The sequence below is a fragment of the Oryza sativa genome, chromosome 7, assembly GCF_034140825.1.
Source record: "Oryza sativa Japonica Group chromosome 7, ASM3414082v1".
NCBI lineage: Eukaryota > Viridiplantae > Streptophyta > Magnoliopsida > Poales > Poaceae > Oryza > Oryza sativa.
In genome coordinates, this window is record NC_089041.1 from 14,516,589 (window position 1) to 14,537,695 (window position 21,107).

Here is a 21,107-nt window from a genome sequence, read left to right on the forward strand (position 1 = left end):
GCTAGTCTTCAAATGGCTCCTTATGAAGCACTGTATGGTCGGAAGCGCCGCACTCCGTTTTTGTGGGATCAAACGGGAGAACGTCAGGTTTTCGGGACTGATATCTTAAGGGAAGCAGAAGAGAAGGTAAAGATCATTCAAGAAAGATTGCGTATAGCTCAGTCTCGTCATAAGAGTTATGCCGACAATCGCCGCAGAGATTTAAGTTTTGAGGAAGGAGATCATGTGTACCTTCGTGTCACGCCTCTTCGAGGGGTTCATCGTTTTCACACCAAAGGAAAATTGGCACCGCGTTTTGTGGGACCTTATAAGATTGTCAGTAGAAGGGGTGAGGTTGCTTATCAGTTGGAGTTACCTCAATCCTTGGCAGGTATCCATAATGTGTTCCATGTGTTACAGCTGAAAAAGTGTTTAAGGGTACCTACTGAAGAAGCTAATCTTGAACAGATAGAAGTCCAAGAGGATCTGACATATGTTGAGAAACCAATCCGTATCTTGGAGATAGATGAGAGAAGAACCAGGAATCGAGTTATCCATTTTTGCAAGGTACAATGGAGTAATCACTCAGAGGAAGAATCTACTTGGGAGCGAGAAGATGAACTAAAGTCAGCTCATCCGCATCTTTTCGCCAGTTCTTCCGAATCTCGAGGACGAGATTCTATTTAAGGGGGGTAGGTTTGTCACACCCTGAAAATCCCAAATATGTAAATTGTTGTTTAATTGGAATTATTAGAAATAATTTTAAAAGCCTAGAAGAGAAGATCTAATTTTAAATAATAAATTCCAATATAAAAGTGGGCCAGATAAAATTTTATTAAATACTTCACTTGATTCTATAGTTACTAGATTTTTCTGGGATTTATTTGAGCCAAGGAAGTATTTTTAATAAATGGAATTGCATTTCGGCCCAATGCCAAAATGAGGATTTTTAAAACTTTTTCAATTTAAATTAACGCGCGCGCGCCCTCGCCGCTGACTGGTGGGGCCGGCTTCGTCTACCTCGCACCGCCGCCGCAGCCGAACCCTAGCCGAGCCGCGCCGCCGTCTCCTTCCAAATTTGATCGCGTCTTTCCTTCTCCGGTCGAATCAATAGAGGGGAAATGATCTCCGGGACCTCCTCTACCTTTTCTCTTTTGGAATCATCGTCTAATTTTGATTGGAAAGCGCCGGATTCGATCTCGAGTCGGATTCCTCTCTCTCTCCCGAACCCTAATGTTTCCATCGCAGTCGCCGGCCACCATGGGCCTCCACCGCCGCCCCTAGCCCCTTTATAAGAACCCACGAGACCTCCTCTCCCTGCCGCCACCCTCGCCTTAGCTCGCCGCCGCCTGTAGCGCCGCCTCCGCGATCAACCGTGCGCCGCCGATGCCGCCGCGAGTTCAGCCAAGCACCGCCGTCGCTCTGGTCGTCGTCGTCGCTCGGGCAGGACACCGTCGGGATCACCAGGTCGTCGCCGTCCTCGTCCACCCCTCCGTCATCGCCGAGGATCGCCGGAAGACCGTTGTCGTCATCAAGCCGACCGTCGCCGCCGCTTCTTCCTCGTCGCCGTCGTCGTCCGGTCGCTGTCCGCCGCCGTTCGTGCCTCGGTAAGGATCGCCGCATCGCCCGCAACGTGTAGATGCCCTCTGTTTGCGCTGCCGCGCCGTCGTTAGCCGGCGAGCATCCGTGTCCGAGCCGCCGCCGGTGATGATGTCACCGCTGACGTCAGCGCTGACGCTAGCCGTGGACCGGCGGTAGATCGATAAGATCTCAGCCGTTCGTTTCCGTAGACCGCCGCCGTGCACCTGGTCCACCGTGAACCCGAGCCGCTGACGCAATAATCCCTTTTTCCTTTTCAAAAATAATTCATTATTGCGTCATAATTCAATTAAAATCTATATAAATGATTTAATCCGATTTAATCTTTGAAAATTCATAAATAATTCATCTTAGCTCGGATTTAGTTGGTTCAAGTCTCTAAATTTTTCTAAAATTGAGATCTACATGTTAAAAATATCCACATGTACTGTTCATGCTTGTTTATGTGCTGTTTTGGTGATTTTGCTCTTTTCTCTTTAGATTCCGACGTTCCCGGAGAGTCCGAATTTGCAGGAGAAGACTTTGAAGAGTTACAAAGCCAGCAAGGCAAGTCACACAGATCCCAAACAACCCTTTAAGCATGTTGATCCCGTTTAAAGCTACTGTTTCTATAAAACTATTGCATTTATTTTCGAATGTCATTGGGTGGAAATAACCTATTGCCTTGTTATAGCCCTTTTGCTATTGATTCCCTATTCTTTGTCACTTGGTTAATAATTTGATTAGCTAGAACATTATATGGCTTTAGCTAAAGTGAATAGGATGCTTAGCCATGCTTAGAGACACTAGCTCATATAAAGGGGATACTCATGATTCACTATTATTTAATGTTGGTTTAATGATAGCTCACGATGGTTAATCGTGATTGGTTAATTAATTAATTTGCCAACTAAAATATGATAATGGTGGGTTGTGAGCATATGGTTTTGATGGTTGTGCTCATGACAATTAAGGACCGGTTCACGATTTTCGGTTGTGAAACATTTACCGTGCCAACCACAAGCCAGCGTGGGCAACGGCTTTACTTTCTGTATAGTATGGTTCATTGTAGAGCACCAGACTGTGAAGTGGTGGAGATAAGCCCACGGGGGTCGCTGGGGAGTGCACTACTTTGAATTGTGTTATATAGAGGGTATTGTCACAATCTCTATTCGGGTACTTGTTAAGTATCACGACGCATGGTTGACATGATGTTGTGGTTGTGTCTTGTGGGTACAGTGGTAGACCTCTGGCTAGAGTTTAAACTATTCGAATAGCCGTGCCCGTGGTTATGGGCGGGTCTAACAATGTCTTTTGTGATTAGTTTCACACTTCTCACCATAATAAATGATGCTGTTAATAATTTGTTTAGCTCCTGGTCTGGAATGGTATATTCCTGGTTTGGAGATAGAACTGTGCAGCCGGGATTGGTTGTTCAGAATGGTTGGGCCTATGCAACAGGGTATGTTGTATAGCGTTGGATTAATACTGTTTAATTAATATTCTACTGTTTTATTAAATTCTGAAATATTTATTAAATGCTATTTATGCAAATGAGACTATACTATGCCATCCTTTATTATCCTGTGCACTTGCATATTTGCTGCGTGGCTTGCTGAGTATGTCATATACTCACCTTGTAATCATTCATCAGAGGAGGAGTTCTACAGTGATGCCGATGGTGTGTAGGATTACGCGTAGCCCTGGTCAAGCTGCCTGTGGAGTGGAGTCGTCTGCGCCGTTTATCTTATTTTCCGCTGCTTAGAACTTTATTGATTGAGAGAAACTATCTACCTCTGTAATGACATTATATTCGCTTATTAATTAAAGTAATAATTGTACTCTATTATCAATTTGTTATTGTGTGCCTCGGCTGATTCCTGGACGAGGGTTTACACACATGTAAGCGTTTGGAATTTTGGATAGAAATTCCGGGCGTGACAAATTTACACCCAAACTTCACCATACCTCTCATCTTCTCCTAGGAAACATCTACATGGGGCCACTAGACAGCCACTCATACTTGGTTGAGTGAAGTACAAGTGGGATCACAGCCTCAAACCACTGCCAACTCCTTTAAATCGTTTCTAATCCTCATGTTGACAACTAGCTCTCACTTTCCACCTTCACTTTTACCATTCACTACTACAGCCAAGATATTTGTGTGAGGGCTAAAACGATTTTTGCACGCGGGTAGGCGGCCCGCACGCACCTAGGTGTCTGGGAAAATGATGATTTTTGGCGCACCACCACGGGAAAACAAAAATCCGAAATAACATAATTTTTTTAAAACAACAAAACCCTAGAATCCGGCGGTGGGCTTCCGCCCGACGGCCATAGTGCTGCCGGCCTCCGCGTCACCCGCTGTCGGATCCGCGCTCCCCTCCGGCCGCAACGCCGCCGACGCCCCTCCCCTCCGCCGGATCTAGGGAGGGAAGGAAGGGGAGAGGAGGGGAGCTAGATCTGGCGCTGGGAGAAGGCGGCCGGCTGCGGGATACATGCGGGGACGGCCGCCACCGCTGGATTCTTGCGTTGACGTCCACCACCGTTGGATCCGTGTAGGCACTGCCGCCGCCCACCGGATCCCACGCCCTCCACCGCCTCCACATGGAGGAGGCCGGCACGCTCCTACTCCCACCGCCGCCGCGCCTCTGCTGTCGCCACCACGCCGCTACTGTCACCGCGCGCCGCCACCGCTACCGCTGTCGAGAGGAGAGGAGAGGAGAGTGGAGAGAGGAGAGGAGAGGCGTGAGAGAGAGAAGACTGAGAGGAGATGGTCTGCGTGGAAATTTTAAAGTGGAAAAAGGGATAGAGGGGAGGGGAGAGGAGAGAAAGAGGGGAAATTTTAAAGTGAGTGAGAGAGGAAAGAGGGAGTTAGTATTTTTGCATGCGGCTCTCTTAATAGGTCCGCATGGGAAAATCGGCTCATTTTCACGTGCTGTCCATTTAAGAGGACCGCATGGAAAAATCGATTTTTCCCAGAAGCAACGAGTTGCCGCACGGAAAAATTGATTTTTCCGTGTCGTCCTCTTTAATGGACCGCTTGCGAAAATGAGCCGATTTTCCCAGAAGCAACGAGATACCGCCCGCACGGAATCTAAAAGATCCCTATCCAGGAAAATCGTTTCTGTAGTAGTGATTCATGAAGTTCCTTCTCTACTTGATCGATCCATTTTCTTTGTTTCTTTTTTGGCATAGATTGAACACTTGGTGGTGCGCTCGTCGGCGTTCCTGGTGTCTAGAGCACCACCATCGCCCCACTTTGTCATTCCCGTCAACTCGAATCATCTCCGGTTGTACCATTGCGCCACTGACATTGCCTAGGTCCCAGGAGAACGACGCCCACATATGATCTAGCCAATACGCCGCCACGAACGCCGTCGGTCGCCGTTGCTCTCCTACTGCCTCTGCTTCTCTTGCTGCCGAGTCACCGACATGTGGGCCCAGCTGTTTAGCTACTTCATTAGGTGCTAAGGACTTTAATTAGGTTCTTTTTGTAAAATTGCTTTGTTTGCCATGTGGGCTTTTGGACCTAAATGCAATTCACCTAATGCCCAGGGACCTTTTTGTATAGGGTTTAGGGCTTACCCTAAAACATGAAATTACTATTTCATGCATTTATTACTTGATATAATAGCTTGATGAGTATATTGTTATCACCCTTGCTTTAACCCCCTCTTTTAAATCAATTTGGAGTTTTTGCCGAAGCCAGGAGTTTAATCATATAAATTAGTTTCATTCCAACTTAGTTCCCAGGTATAGATTAGATAGATGGTTTAATTCTATAGCAAAACATTAGAGTTGGCTTATCCTATAGCTTCTACAGTAATAGTTAGCCACAATCTTGTGAATACCCTATTATTTTATGTAAAGAAATTTCCATTGGAGCCTTAATCAAATGTATGCGATGAAGATTCAGATTGTTGAACCTGTATCAATCTACTGATCCAGGGGTTGATACAGTTTAAAAATGTCGGTTACCCAATCTTTAATTTTAGGACCCGACAAGGTGTGTGGGTGGGGCCCCCTGTGATTTGCCAGCCTAGAGCGGCCGTACCGCTCGCGCCCCCTCCCCCCAGAGCCGGCCCTGACTACATGGGCCTTAAAAGGCCAAATGGCATCTTATGACGATTTCTGGGCTTGATGGCGACGAAAATGGACGCCATAGACTCTATGACGACAGAAAGATCGTCACTAGATTAATGACAAAAAGATAAGCTTTCTTTATAGAACGCCATTAGAGTCGCATGATAGGTGACGAATCATATTCGTCACACGAATGTCACAGATTTCATTGCATGACTTAAAATTCAATTTTTATGACGTAAATGAGCATCACCTATCATAAGATTCTTGGCTATTTGAGAGGCAGTTTGCAGACATACAGCACACAGTTTCATACCGTGTGCGTGCCTAGTTGGCAACTGGATCCTAGTAGATGCAAATTTTGAAACATTCAACCCAACCCAATCCTTCTTCTCTTAATCTTCTCTTCCTACACTTGTGTTTGTGTGTGTGTGTCTAAGAGGCTAGTAGTAGAGTAGCTAGCCTAAAATTTTTTGCACGTTGCAGCTACTAACTGTGCTGCTGGCTTGTCGTCCTCTGCTTCAACATTAAAGAGAAAGCTAATAGATCGGTGATTCACTTTGGTTTCTTTGATGCTATCCAGCCACGTCACCATGTATGCGAATTTTGTGGATGGAGTCAGAGGCTCTGCATGCACGGAGCTGATTTAATTAATTAACTTGTTGCCAGCTAGTACCTAATTAAGCATGTGTGTTAATTTATTATTAATTACTTTGCTAGTGTTAATTTATCCTTAGTTTTTTTATTCCAAACTACTAGCATGCATGCCTTTGTCAGAGAGAGAAACCGATGGAATATCCTCGTTTCAAAAGTCCATGCATAATGTGCATGCTGTGTGGATTCGTGCTGTATTTTCCTGGGTAGATAAGACCAAAAAATCCCACTTACCAACTAGGTTTTTTAAAAGTCTGGTACATCGTGAACCATACTGCTTCACGTGGTCGGAACTATATACGTTAAGATCAAATGTGCTCAACGTGGTCTGGCACATCATGGACCATGCTGTTTCATGTGGTCGGATCTAGATGCATTAGGAATAATCCTTTTCGTAGTAGTGAAACTAAAGAACTTCACTTGCGAACTACTTCCTCCGTTTTACAATGTAAGTCTTTCTAGCATTTCTCACATTCATATTGTTTCTAATGAATCTAGATAGATATATATGTTTAAATTCATTAGCATCAATATGAATATGGGAAATGCTAGAATGACTTACATTGTCAAACGGAGGGAGTAGTTTTTGTAGAGACTGAACAAAGATGAAACTTTTTGGAAAGGTGCTCCTGATGACCAAGTTCAATTCACCAACTGAAATCGCACACTGGATTTACATGAAAAATGCGAGATAGACAAAAATGATTTCTTTCGGTTTTAAATTAATACTCCCGGCCATTTGGGAGGAGCAATATGTACATATGCATTCATCACACTTCAGGTTTTTTGTCTTTTTTTTCCTTGGAGTTGTAAGAATGCTCATAATTAGGGCATGCAAGTTGATCCATTGATATATTCGCAATATTTGACGATTTTTTTTTCATTTTAAAAATTGTTGACGATATTAGCTTAATTTTGGTATGGAAAATATCGGTTAATTTATCTCCAATTTTTATCAAGAGAGAAAATGAACCATGAGAGTTGAGGTGCGAATTAACCACAAGCAAATATTCATTTTAATTTGTGGTATATATATATACACGAGCATGCATGTAAAGATGGAAATATGTGAAAAATACAATGGTGCTAGTAGATTTGTCTAAAACACTTCCATAATACTATGATCAGGACACTCGATAAGGACAAAGTTAAATTTTAGGGATTGTGTCATTATCAAAATTATCAATGAATAATTGGCCAGAGGGCCGGGATTAGCATGGGTCTACTACTGTCCTGCCATTTCATTAATTAATTAGATTAAGTCCCCGATTGCTTGCATCCCTAATTGGCCTACGAGAACCGACAAAAATCGCAAGATGGGAGGATTGTGGTAGGTTATCTTCTCCAACTGTGCCTCTCAAGTGGCCATAACATATTAGCCAGAAGGATAAATAATCATCAATCTGCCTTCACAGTTTTGATCATCTCATGAGACATATATATAAACCACCCATTAGCAAGAGTCTCCTAGGTGAATTAATTAACTATACTGATACACATATACTTAATTGGTATAAGAAAATTAGTGGTAGTTAATTAGTATAAAAGCATCAATCAAATGGAGACTATTAGCTAGCTAGGAGACCGGGCAAGCAAAGCAAAGCATTGATCTTGACTAGGAATCGTGCACGTACAAGGCACGTATAAAAAAAATAAGTATAAAATGTAAACTACATATAAAAATTAGGAAGTGTGATAAAATGTCATAACTGCATAATTTACCAACGTAACAGCCAAAAAAATTAAAATTATCTCAGTGCACCAATAACATAAACAAACCAAACTTTGGTAGATATATATTAAAAAATTGAGGCACATCACAGATTGAAATTAGTCAACAAGTTCAGGGAATGAACTCAGAAATGAACCGGTACCACCTAGAATATTAAGTTCAGGTACATCCCCGGATAAGATCAGAAAATACTATAGCAAATGTTCCAAATTTTGTTTCTGAATTCTCCTTAATCCACATGAATTGTCCTTAATACAATCCAGGATAAGATCAGAAAACAAGACCTCTCTTACAAGCAATAACGCATATATTATTTGTCAAGACAAAGCCAAGTGCATAATCCACATCAGGTTATCCTCTAGATGATACTCCAGCCATGCTCCCTGGTCCTCCAAAAACAACCAGGTTCAATAGTCCAATGCATAATGTAAATAACAGGGCCGGCAGAAGAATCTGAACATGGTAATCTTAAAGCGACCTTATATAATCTCCACAAATAATATTGGAAATTATTTGAAATACTATCAAGTGACAGGAGCAAGGTTACAACATTATTAGCAAGTGACAGGTGCAAGACTAAAACATTAGATCAGTGAACCTGAAGTAAGACAAACAATTGTTGATTAAAAATAAATAACACTTGTTGACAAACACAAAATGGCATTTTATTCTTGCACGAAGACCATGTCTAAGCCTTGATATATGCATTATGCCTTCATGATCTTTAAAGTCAATAGATACCTGCATAAAGCATCAACTAAGAAAATACATTGTTTTTGTTCCAAAAAAACTGATAAATAACAAAAATGGCATGATAAAAGGAACACCTTAATGGATACTTTTGTTAAAAAAGATAGTGAAATTCTTGATTATTCAACGCCGGATCGAATCATGTCCAATGGTCATTGGAATTTTGTCTATCCTTCTATTCTTCAAAATAATTCAGATTTGTTAGCCAAAATGCGAAGAAATAGGTTTGCCATTCCATTACAGTATCATCAAGAACAAGCGAAAGAACCAATATCCTGTTTTGGGATTTCGATTGAAATACCCTTTATGGGTGTTTTACGTAGAAATACTATAGTTGCTTATTTTGACAACCCACGATACAAAAAGAGATAAAAAGGTTTTGAGAATTGTTAAATTTAGATATAGGACCACATAAGCAACACAATTAATTTAAATACAGAACATATGGACATACTTCTCTCTTTGCTGCCCTGTGTTTGTAGATGGTTCAACTATCAACATAGGATGCTCCTCAGCATAAAAGCTAATAAAGCAAAAAAATTCAGTAGTTGCATCTCCATGCCATACAAAGGAAATCCTACTATTTAATCAACTTTATCCGGTTGTACACATAAGAAGGGATTTCACTATCAGTATATTTGAAGAGCATAAATAAATATGTAAGGTGAAAAGATGGTGGGCATAAAGCAGTAACCATGCTGACATCCAAAAGATTCCATAGAGGCATAGAAGATTAACTTTGTTGCTGATTCTAAAGAAACTATGTTAAAGATAGAGTTTGGTTCATCCCAAACTTCCCCAGAAACAAGTTAGGCACGTTCGGCCTTTTGCGGCAACGGGCAAGTGTTTGGCCAACCACATAAGCAGTGTGCCAAACCTGGTTACTCCAGTGCCTCTCATGTCATAGATTTATTTTTCAGACAAGTTTTGCCACAAGTGTGGCCAGCTTTTTGGGCGTGCACTTTTGGCACAAAATTACTCAGATCTGCATCAAATAGATAAAGCAACTCACCTGAAAGCATGATTCCATATATTGTCAACAATATCCCAATCAATAAATGTTCCATCTTTCATTGGTGAAATCACCTATTGGGCATGGAAGAAAATCAGTGATAAACAATAGTTAACAAAATCATGAGCATCAATATTGATATTTTAGAATGTTGATAAACTAACCTCCATATGATCCCTCCTAAATAGAATAAAAACACCTTTTAGTACATACACTACAATAGAGTATTATCACAGGCCAAATATAAATTGTCTCCAGGTAAAATAAAGGTAGCAAGCAAAGCAAAATTCAGACAAAAAATAATAGTACATGTTATTGCAGAAATTTGTAGTGTAGAGCTTCGTTGATTATCCATTGAAAGTATTCAGAAAGCACGGCTATGTTGTGGACCACTATTATGGTAGAGAACTGCAAATGCAAGACACTCTTATGCATCAGTTCAGAATCCTCTTATGCCATGGACGCCCATCGTAGACAGCCAGAGCCAGCCAGCAACCCACTCAGCCATGGACGCCATGGACAAAGCAATCAAAGCAACCATAAAACCAAGAAAAGAAAAATCACCGGTTGCCGAGGAGAGCCTGGAGGTGGACGATGAGCTTCTCCTCCTGCTCAGTGAAGTTCCCCCGCTTGATCCCCGGCTGGAGGTAGTTCGTCCACCGGAGCGGGCAGCTCTTGCTGCAACGCATCACCCCTGCACACACGCACAGATCAAACATGCAAAAATCTCAGATCTCGCAACCCAACGCAGATCGATCGATCAAGAACACACAAGAACACGTACCGGTGTTGGTCGGCACGGCACGCCAGTTGCCGGCGCCGTGCTCCTGGATGTAGGAGGCCAGCATCAGGTCCTCCTCCGGCGTCCATGGCCCCTTCTTTACCCAACCTTGTCGCAGCACGGCGGCCTCCCCATCCTGCTCGCCGGTGCGCGGCGGCCGGCCGGTGGTTGGTGGTGTATGTGTGTCGACTCGATCTCGATCAGGGAGGAGGAGACTCGCGTGTTGGCGGTGGCAACGGAGGTAGCCGGGCGGGTAGCGGCGGCGTCCCTGCGAGCAGCGGAGGCGCTGTGGTGCCGGTCAGAGGCGACTGGACCCGTGCCTGGCCATGGGCAGCAGTGCGGTAGTGCCTCGGCGCTGGTCCGACATTGAGGCGGAGCGAGGAGGCGAGGTCGCTGGTCCGGCGGTGGACCGTCGTGAGGAGAGGAGGCGCAGAGCGAGGATGCGGGCGGGGAGAGAGGCGCGGAGCGACCAGGCGGAGGAGTCATCGCACCGGGGATTTGCGCGTCGCAGTTACCGCGTCGGGCCGTGGGGGCGAAATCGCTGGTGGGATGAGATCGGGCCAAATCGCTGGTGGATATAGATCTACGGTGTACAGCGGACGGCTCAGATTGGATGAGAGGGTGGATGGACGGATGGGATAAGAGTGGTTGATTTCACTTGTAGGATTGCTAGGGGTGAACTCCTCCTTTTTATATTAGTACAGATGAATCCTCCAAAGAGATTAATTGCATATTGCCAGTTCCTCCTGACCTATTATATGCATGTAAGTGCTCTCTGGTGCGGTGCAACGACGAGCAAGAGTGCGTACGTTTATAGTAGAACTGAGGGGGTGCGCCTTATATACGCCGGACGAGCAAAGAGTGCGTACGTTTGTAGTGACGTCTCCAATTTTAGTGTCTATGGTAGTGAAATATTCGACGTTTGACACCTCAAACCGGAGAAAAACTGGAGCTGTGAAATGTTTTCTTTTTTTTATATGCGTGGAGCTCTGAAATATTGATAGTTTTGTTTTTTTCTATTAAAAAAGCCAAGAAGAGTTGACGACTTATCGGTAGGCGCTCCTCGATGGAGGGAGATGAGCTTAAAAAGTTTCAGTAAATGGACCCATGCAGTGGAAATGCGGAGTGGAGTGGAGCAGTAATAAAATATAAAATGCCACGCGCAGGGCATCTCGACCACGACAGGACTCTCCTTGAGATCTTCGAACAGTGTGTGCTTGCTAGCTGAACTGCAGCAGTGGAACAGTAATAAAATTTAAAACGGATGTGCAGTGTTCACAGAGGACGAGTGTGCTCTGTGTTCTCTGCTTGTGAATAGATATGGCGATCTCTGCTTGTGAATAGATATTGCGAGTACTATAGTACGCTACAAACACAACTAAGTTACCTTATGAAGGACTACTCAATAGTACACTTAAAACATTGTTACTCGTTGCCTTTTACATCGATTTTTCCGTGCCATCCTCTTAAAAGGACCGCACGTGAAAATGAGCCGATTTTCCCAGAAGCGACGAGTTGCCGCCTGCACGGAATCTAAAAGGGTCCCTGTAGTAGTGATTAATCTAGCCAACTCGCCACTGTGAACCTCATCTATTTCTCACAGTGTTCCACTATGCAAACCACCAAAAACTACCTCGGAATCTCCAAGAACTTCCACTTACTCTTTTCACCCGAAGGAGTTTCATCCATCGCACATATTCTCTGGTGAGCTTCACCGCACTCCAACCATGGGAACGTGAAGTTCCTTCTCTACCTAATCAATCCATTTTCTTTGTTTCTATTTTGGCATAGATCGAACAGTTGGTGATATGCTCGTCGGCGTTCCCGGTGTCCATAGCGCCGCCATCGCCCCACTTCGTCATTCCCGTCGACTCGAACCATCTCCGGCCGAGCCATTGCGCCAACGACGTCGCCTACGTCCCAGGAAAAAGACGCCCAAATATGATCAAGCCAATACGCAGCCACGAACGCCATCAGTCGCCGTTGCCCTCCTATTGCCTCTGCTTCCCCAGCCGCCAAGTCACCGACATGTGGGCCCTGGCTATTTAGCCACTTCATTAGGTGTAAGGACTTTCATTAGTAGAAATTTAAATCTTGTAAGGTTCTTTTTGTAAAATTGATTTGTATGCCATGTGGGCCTATGGACCTAAACGCAATTCACCTAATGCCCATGGACCATTTTGTATAGGGTTTAGGGCAAGTCCTAAACCCTACTTAGAGATTACTATTTCATGCATTCATTACTTGATATAATAGCTTGATGAGTATGTTGTACTCACCATTGCTTTAACCCTCTCTTTGAGAATCATTTTGGAGTTTTTGCCGAAGCCGTGAGTTTAAACATATAAATTAGTTTCATTCCAACTTAGTTCTCAAGTATAGATTAGATAGATGGTTTGATTCTATAGCAAAACATTAGAGTTGGCTCATCCTATAGCTTCTACAGTAATAGATAGCCACAATCTTGTAAATACCCTATTATTTTATGTAAAGAAATCACCTTTGGAGCCTTGATCAAATGTATGCGATGAAGATTCAGATTGTTGAACCTGTATCAATCTACTGATCTAGGGCTTGATACAGTTTAAACATGTCGGTTACCGAATCTATAATTTTGGGACCTGACATGGTGTGTGGGTGGGGGCCTAGAGCGGCCATCCCGCTCCCCCCTCCCACCCGAGCCGGCCCTGACTACATGGGCCTTAACAGGCCACATGGCATCTTATCATGATTTCTTGGCTTGATGGTGACGAAAATGGACGTCATAGACTGTATGACGACAGAAGGATCATCACTAGATTAATGACGAAAAGATAAGCATTCTTTATAGAACGCCATTAGAGATGCATGATAGGTGATTCGTCACACGAACGTTAGATTTCACAACATGACTTAAAATTCAATTTTCATGACGTAAATTAGCGTCACCTAGACTGGTGGAGAAACCCTTTTTCCACCCGGTTCGTAACCCCCCTTTAGTCCCGGTTATCCAACCGGGACTACGAATCCGGGACTAAAGATCGCTATCTTTAGTCCCGGGTGAAATAACCTGGACTAAAGATCGATCTTTAATCCGGTCAGCCACGTTGCCAGCTAAGCCATCTTAGTCCCGGTTGGTGTAAGATCGATCTACCAATTTTTTTCTTATTTGCATGGCCCTATTGCTGCATGGTTTAGGGTTTATGTTACAATACATATATATGCATTTTATATATATATATACATATATATATATATGTATATATATATATAGGACGGCTCTTTCGTACACCCAGGTGTATGTACACCCTTTTATTAATGGATGATCCATTAGCATTCAAATTAACTGTGAAAAAAATTAATAATATTAATTTCCAAATGACTGCATGCAAGTGGCATAGCTGCACACCGGATTGGGTGCAGACTTGAACAAGATCGTTGGCATGCATTTGCTTTCAAATTTGATAACGTACCTTAGATATCCCCACCTTTTCTAGTATGCAACAGTATATACTGTTTTTTAAGCCGCAGTATATATACTCTTTGAAGTGATGAGCAGTACTATATACTAGTTTTTTTTGTGTATTAGCAGTACGTAATAAGGAGTACCTTATATTTTTGTTGTAGCAGTGAATACATCTTTTTTTAATTAGCAGCCGTATATACTTACTCCAGAACTAACGTGTATATATATACTGATTATGTCTTTTTATTGGTACGCGCAGTATATACTACTGCAACGAGCGAATGAGTATATACTGTTCTTTCTCGGAATGAGTATATACTGATTTTTTTTGGAACGAGTATATATACTGACTTTTCTCGGAGTGGTATATACTTATTTCTTCTCCAATCGGTATGAACAGCTACTCGGAGTGGTATATACTTATTTCTTCTACAATCGGTATGAACTGCTCTTTGGTCAGTGTATATATACTACATTCCTCATTGAAGGAGTATATACTGCTTTTTTTTTATCAGTATATAAATTTGTTATTAATTGAGTATATACTGTATGCACTACTTGTTCTGTCAGTATACTGCATATACAAATTGTCATGTTTGGTCGGTATACTACATCGTCCTCGCTAAAGGAGGTTATACTGCCTTTTTGTTTGATCGGTATATACTACGTATACTACTTTTTTTTCACTCAGTATATAAATAAGTATGTACCAGTATTTCTTAGATAAGTCGTATATTTACTATCCATGGAAGCTGGATGCATATGCTTTTCAGTTGAATAGAATAATTAATATGCTTTTCACGTGCAAATTCAGAAGTATGCCTGAATCACTGGCAAAGTATCGGCTGTTGCATTTTGAATAAACCTAAATTAATGAAATACCCTAGAAGGGCACTGAATTCTGAATGGACATTACCAGACCAAAGAAAAAGATCAACACAGACTTTCGGAAACTAAGAACAAAACATAACGGGATCACCCCTCGATGTGGCTCATCGAAGAATCTCTGCATCCCCACAGACAGATCTCGGTTAACATCGATGGGATCACGCCGACCGCACGCCGGAGAGAGGTGGACAAGAATGTGTCTTCCTGGATTAACACAGTTAGCTAGGAATCACGGGTTCGATGCCGACGACGATGCTGTCGCCGCACGGCCACACATGCTGGACTGTTCTGTCGTCAGCACCATCTACGTCCACGGTACATGCATCTCGCATTTGCATGCACCAAACAAATTCGATCTGCATGCATGCATTATCGATCTGCAACCTAGAAAAAGCAAATCAAGAAAATCGGAAGAAGGAAGGACTTGCCTGCAGCATAGTCGATGTTCCAGTTCCGGACGACGCTCAACGTCGTCTTGATCGTAGCATGGGCCTGCATCGATGCCATCGCCGCACGGCCACACTGACTTGCCCGAAGATCAACGGCGTCGTTGTCTGGTCACAGCTCTTCGGCCAGCCAGTCGCCTGCGGATAGTCATACTGAAGGCATTGGTAATGGAAGACGCCAGCGTAGACATCAGCAGACGCCGCGACCTTCGAATAGCCGATGGGTCGCTCCGCCGTCGCCTTCGAATCGCTGATCGCGATAACCTGCGGATCGATCTATCGATTCTGTTTACAACCACCCACGAGATTTTAATACGAGCTATTCAAAAGGGTTCCGGTTAGTACGGAATAATTCAGATTATGAGGATTTTTTTCGTAACTAAAAATCAAAACGGGCTCGGTATCTTGATCCGCTTGCTGACTTGATCGGTGGTGTTCGCTAATGGACGGTGGATGGAACCGGGAGTACCTACTCCTGGGAGTATAGAATCATTATATATTAGAAAAACTATTCTACACGAGGGGTATAGAATAGCTATTCTATACCCTCCCTCCCACCAACCCACCTCCTCTCCCCCCAAGGGCCCAAAACCCACCTCCCACCTCAGTCAAAGGCCAGTCAAAGGTCCCCCACGTCGGTCAATTCTAGGTCAAACCCGTCGGTGACTTTCCCCACGACCCTCTCTCTTCTTAGCTCTCGTCTCGGAATGACGTAGTAACGTGTTGGTCATCGTATAGTAACACAATGTTTTACTTGCAGTAACAAAATTAAAATTTACTCATAATATACTTATGATGGATCTACTTTTGGTAAGCACCTTTTTTTTAACATCATGGTGCAAACGGTTTTTAAAAATAGTACATGATGTGAGAGATATTACCCTTCAAAGATTTGTTTTTGAGGATTTAACTCTCCACAAGTAATAATATTGTAGTAATTACAAGTGGTAACGTGTAATTGTCGTGCGGTAACACTTTTACTTTTGTGCAGTAACAAGTGTATGATTAGCATCTGAGACTTTTATCGCATATATTTTTGTTTCAATTCCTGAATTACTGCAATTCACCACAATATTACGGTCAAAAGTGCAATAACGTCATATACATGCAGTAACGCTATATTGGAGGGAGGAAACCAATTTTCTTGAGAAGAGGGAGGAAAAACGGTTCTTGAGGAGGGGAGTACGTAGATGCATTTTGAAGTTTAATCCTCCACATGCAGTAACACGATAACATCATGGTGGAAACGGTTTTAAAAAATAATACATATCTTGTGAGATATTGCTTTTCAAAGATTGACATTTTGAACTTTAGCCCTCCACATGCAGTAACAGAATGTGTAATTTACAGTAACAGGGGTATATACATGCAGTAACATGGTTTTACTAAATGTATAAAATTATTCAAAACACTCCTACATCAATCAGACCTTGCTCAAAGCTACCTACAAACTTTACCTATGGCCCACCTATTCGAACTTCATCTCGTAAAAATGACATAGTAACACTGCATTTATCATGCAGTAACATATCTACTTGGAAGTGGTAACATGCACCTATTATGTAGTAACGCTTCTACTTTTGTGTAGTAACAAGTATACGGTTAGCATGTGAGGCTTTAACCCATATATTTTTGTTTCAATTCCTAGTTTATGTAGTAATAATATTCAAGAAATGCAAGACACTTTGTTACTGCAAAGCTTATTGTCTTTACTAGACTCTTATAGTAACGTTGTGATAGAACTGTAGTAACGTACAGTAGTAACAAGTAATGCTATTGTATTACTACTTGTGGAGAGTCAAATTCCAAAAAGAAAAGCTTTTAAGAACAATATCTCTGATGTCATGTATGGTTTTTTAAAAATTGTTTGCACCATGATGCTAGAAAAAAAATGCTTATCAAAAGTAGATCCATCGTGACTATATTTCAACTATATTTGAGCGTTGTTACTGCACGTAAAACATAGTTTACTACACGGTGACCGTCGCGTTACTGCACAGTTTCGCGAGACGAGAGCTGAGAAGAGGTGGGTGGTGAGGGGAGTTAGTAGGTGGTTTTGACTGAGCTTTGACCGGCGGGAGGGGGCTTTGACCAGCGTTTGACCGAGGTGAGAGGTGGTTTTTAGGCCTTGGAAAGGAGGGGGAGGTGGGTGTGGCCCTTGAGAGGGAGGGGGGTATAGAATAGTTATTCTATACCCCGGGTGTAGAATTGTCTTACCCTATATATATTACATATATATTACGCACATATATATATGGAATACATATATATATATATATATATATATATATATATATATATATATATATATATATATATATATATATATATATGCATATGTATAAATACATATATTACACATGTATAATTTAAAGCACTTAACATTTTATGTGCATATATATTACCAAAATATATATTTACACTAAAGTAAATGTGTACATCTATAAACATATACATGCATGTATAGTACAATTCATTTGCTCACTATTTAGCTACGACTTCGACGCGGGCGTTATGTCAAAAGAAGAAGGACCGACGTTATGAATTGTCGATCCGTCGTAGTAGAATTCACCCTTGGGATTAAGGACTTGAACAGCCGTGATAAAATCCTTGTGTGAGAGATTGTCCCTCATGTGAATACGCTATCATTCGAAAAATAATGACATATGAATATATGAAATTAATAAACAACAAATCGATACGCAATGAAATTTTGAATGGTTTATATATACGTACATCGAGCTCTCGTGTGGTGTAGATTTGGGTTGATAGGCAGTGGGCATACTCGTATACGTAGTAGCCGCACAAGTTAGTTCCCTGGTCCCGCTTTGCACACTACATAAGAAAGGACAAGAGATTTAATATACACTTATATTAACTGTAATTAGAGATTCAATTCAATATAATTTCGGAGCATGCATGTACTGATTGGAAAATTAAAGCTCCGTCCAAGTTTTTCTTTCCAAGTCCCGCGGAACAATTGACGGAACCGATCCCAAGCCCTACATGCAGTTGCAAGCTATGATTATTTATTATCCGAGATCCGCATAATAGCAATAGGAAAAATCCATGCGGCTTTGGAATAGATGGCATTATATTACCTATCTATAAGTTGGAAAACCTTGTCAAAAGTCTTCTCTTTATTCATTGAGTCATACACATTGACTCTGCATGCATCCAAGTCGAAAAGTAACAGGACCCAGTGGAATCTGCAACATGCGTGAGATGATATATGAAAATGTACATGTTATATGTATGGGAACGAAGTTTGTTCGAACGATAGTAAAAACTCACTCTGTGTTGTACGGCAGTACTATGAACGTCTTGAAATGCTGCTGCGTCAGGAGATGGACGAGATTGTCCTCTGTGTCTTTCTCGTACTTGTCGATCATTTCGACGTTGATTTTCTGAGGGTCGATGAACCCAGTATCGCAAACCCCCCGCCGTCGGGTCTTTTGAATCTTCATTCTACAACGATAAAAGGAAATTATTATTGTTTACATATATGCAAGGAGCTAATTATTGAACGAAACAAATCGAACTCAACGATACTTACAAAATCCATGCGCTCAGAAGAGAGACGTTCAGGGCGTTCAGATGGTATAGTTCGAAGACATCCTTGAAATGGATCCAGAGAACATTTTCTCCTTGCAAGAAGTCGGAGTTTCTTATCCTCGCTCCGAACATCTCTCTACCCTTGGCGTTCATTTCCATGTACCATTCATGGAATTTGTACATCTGTGTCGGTAGGGACTGCAGCTGCTCAGGCGTGACAAGCGGTTTACCGAGTTCAAACTTGTATGCCACTTCCGTCTTCGGGATTGGTGCGCCTCTAATCAACTGTTCCACAGTTAGACCGGTGTCAGAAATGAATTATGTTATGCCAATTTCTTTGCCGACACCAACGGCTCGACCTCTTGGTTAGGTTGTTCTCCAAGCTGAGGAACTGGTTTGGACTTCTTGTAATAGGCTTTCTTAAGTGTTCGGTCATAGTCCGATAGCTTTAAGGCCTCCTTGTTTGTTGTGGACATTTTCTTGAAGAAGTTCTTCACGCTCGGGTCAATAGGTATCTTCTTTTCAAGACTCCGAGGCTTGAATTGCCTCTTCACTTTTGCTGCCACATAAGCGTCAAGCTCCTCTTGACTGCAATTGTACAGCGGCTCCTTGTTTTTGGTGGCGTCAACTTTTGCCTTCTTCGTTGCCCTTGTGCGGGCAGGCGGTGGAGCTTGACGAGACCTTGTCTTGGGAGGTGCAGGCGGACATGGTGGAGGTGGAGGAGGCGGAGGAGCCGGAGGAGCCGGAGGAGATGGTACAGGAGGAGGTGACGGAGGAGCCAGAGGAGATGGTGCAGGAGGAGGTAGCGGAGGAGATGGCGGAGCCGGAGGAGATGGTGCACGAGACGCTGCTTGTCGCCCAGGGTGGATGATGTACCGCTTGCGCCATAGTATAATGGCGTGGCTTGAGTCTCGTAGATGCGTCTCACCGTCTCCTCCAGGGTAGTCCAACTCGAGGTCCTCGTAAGCGTCTTCCACCAGCTCAACTTCGACCCTCGAGTATCCTGCTGGAATCGGCCTGCAGTGGTAAGTCCCTGAAGGGTCAGTTGGGATGGCCATTCCTGATGCCACCTTCACGTGATGAGAGGTTATCTATTAGTAATCAACCGAAGCAGCAACTTGCGGAATGTACAAGTCAAAAATCATAAAACTATGAGCATACCTTGACTGATAAGTTCTTGAAGGAAATATGTAGCTCACATGGTGTCCGCTACGTGATCTCATCAACGGGGCAAGTGGTTTCATCCTGAGTTTGCATGGAGTCCATGCTCTGTGATCCTACCTGCCCCGTTGAGGCTGTCACGCCCTAAAGTTCCCCTCCTTGCTTAAAAATTCATAAAATAAATCGTCCGAAGAAATTGTTTAATTTAACCTAGAGTTGAATCCCTAAACTAATAAATGCAAATAATAATCAGAATCGGCATGTGGAATTTTTCTTGGATTCTACATGTCAAAATATGCTAACAGGAATTTTAGTAGAATTTTCAGAGCCTTAGAAATAATTTTAACCAATTAAAATAAGCAAAGTGCAATATTAAATCCCTGGGAAAATCCTTTTTCCTTTTTATCTTTTCTTTTCCCTCCTTTTTCCTTTTCTTGGGCCGTCGGTCCATTCCTTCCCACACCAGCCCGCTTCTCCTCCCTTCCCCGAAGTCCTCCCTCCCTCCTCTCTCCTTCGGGCGCTGACAGGTGGGGCCCACCTGTCGGTCGTCTCCTACCTCCGGTCGTTGGAGCCGCAGCTCCAACCGCCCGCACCGCCGGTGCCCCACCTCCTCCACTCGCCCCACGTCGTCAAGCCCACGTCGCCGCCCCCTTCCCCACGCCTTCCCGCCCCGCGCGCGCGGCCCGAGAGGGCGGGATTCGGTTTTGAATCCGTCTCTCTCTCTCTCTCCCCCCCACGTCGCCGGCCGAATCGGGGGGGTTTCCCGGCCGTGTCCGCCCCTCCCGAGCCCCTATAAAGCTTCCCCGCATCCCCCTCTCCCTTTTCCCCTTTTCACCGCGCTCTCGCACGCCCTCTACCGCACCCGCGCCGATCTCCTCTAGCGCCGCCGCTCGCCGCCGTGCTCCGGCCGCACGCCGCCACCGCTAGAGCCACCGCCGCCGTTAGCTTCTCCGCCGCCAAAGCTACCTCGGCCGCCGCATCCCCATCCAATCCCGCTGCCGGAACGCCTCTCTCTCCGTGCACCGGTGAGTTTCGCCGCC

At 43.4% G+C, this 21,107-nt stretch overlaps 1 pseudogene; it reads right to left on the minus strand.

Annotated features, from left to right (window-relative positions):
- Positions 1-8,218: 8,218 nt before the first annotated feature.
- Positions 8,219-11,118, minus strand: LOC4343063 (uncharacterized; annotated as a pseudogene).
- Positions 11,119-21,107: the final 9,989 nt, after the last annotated feature.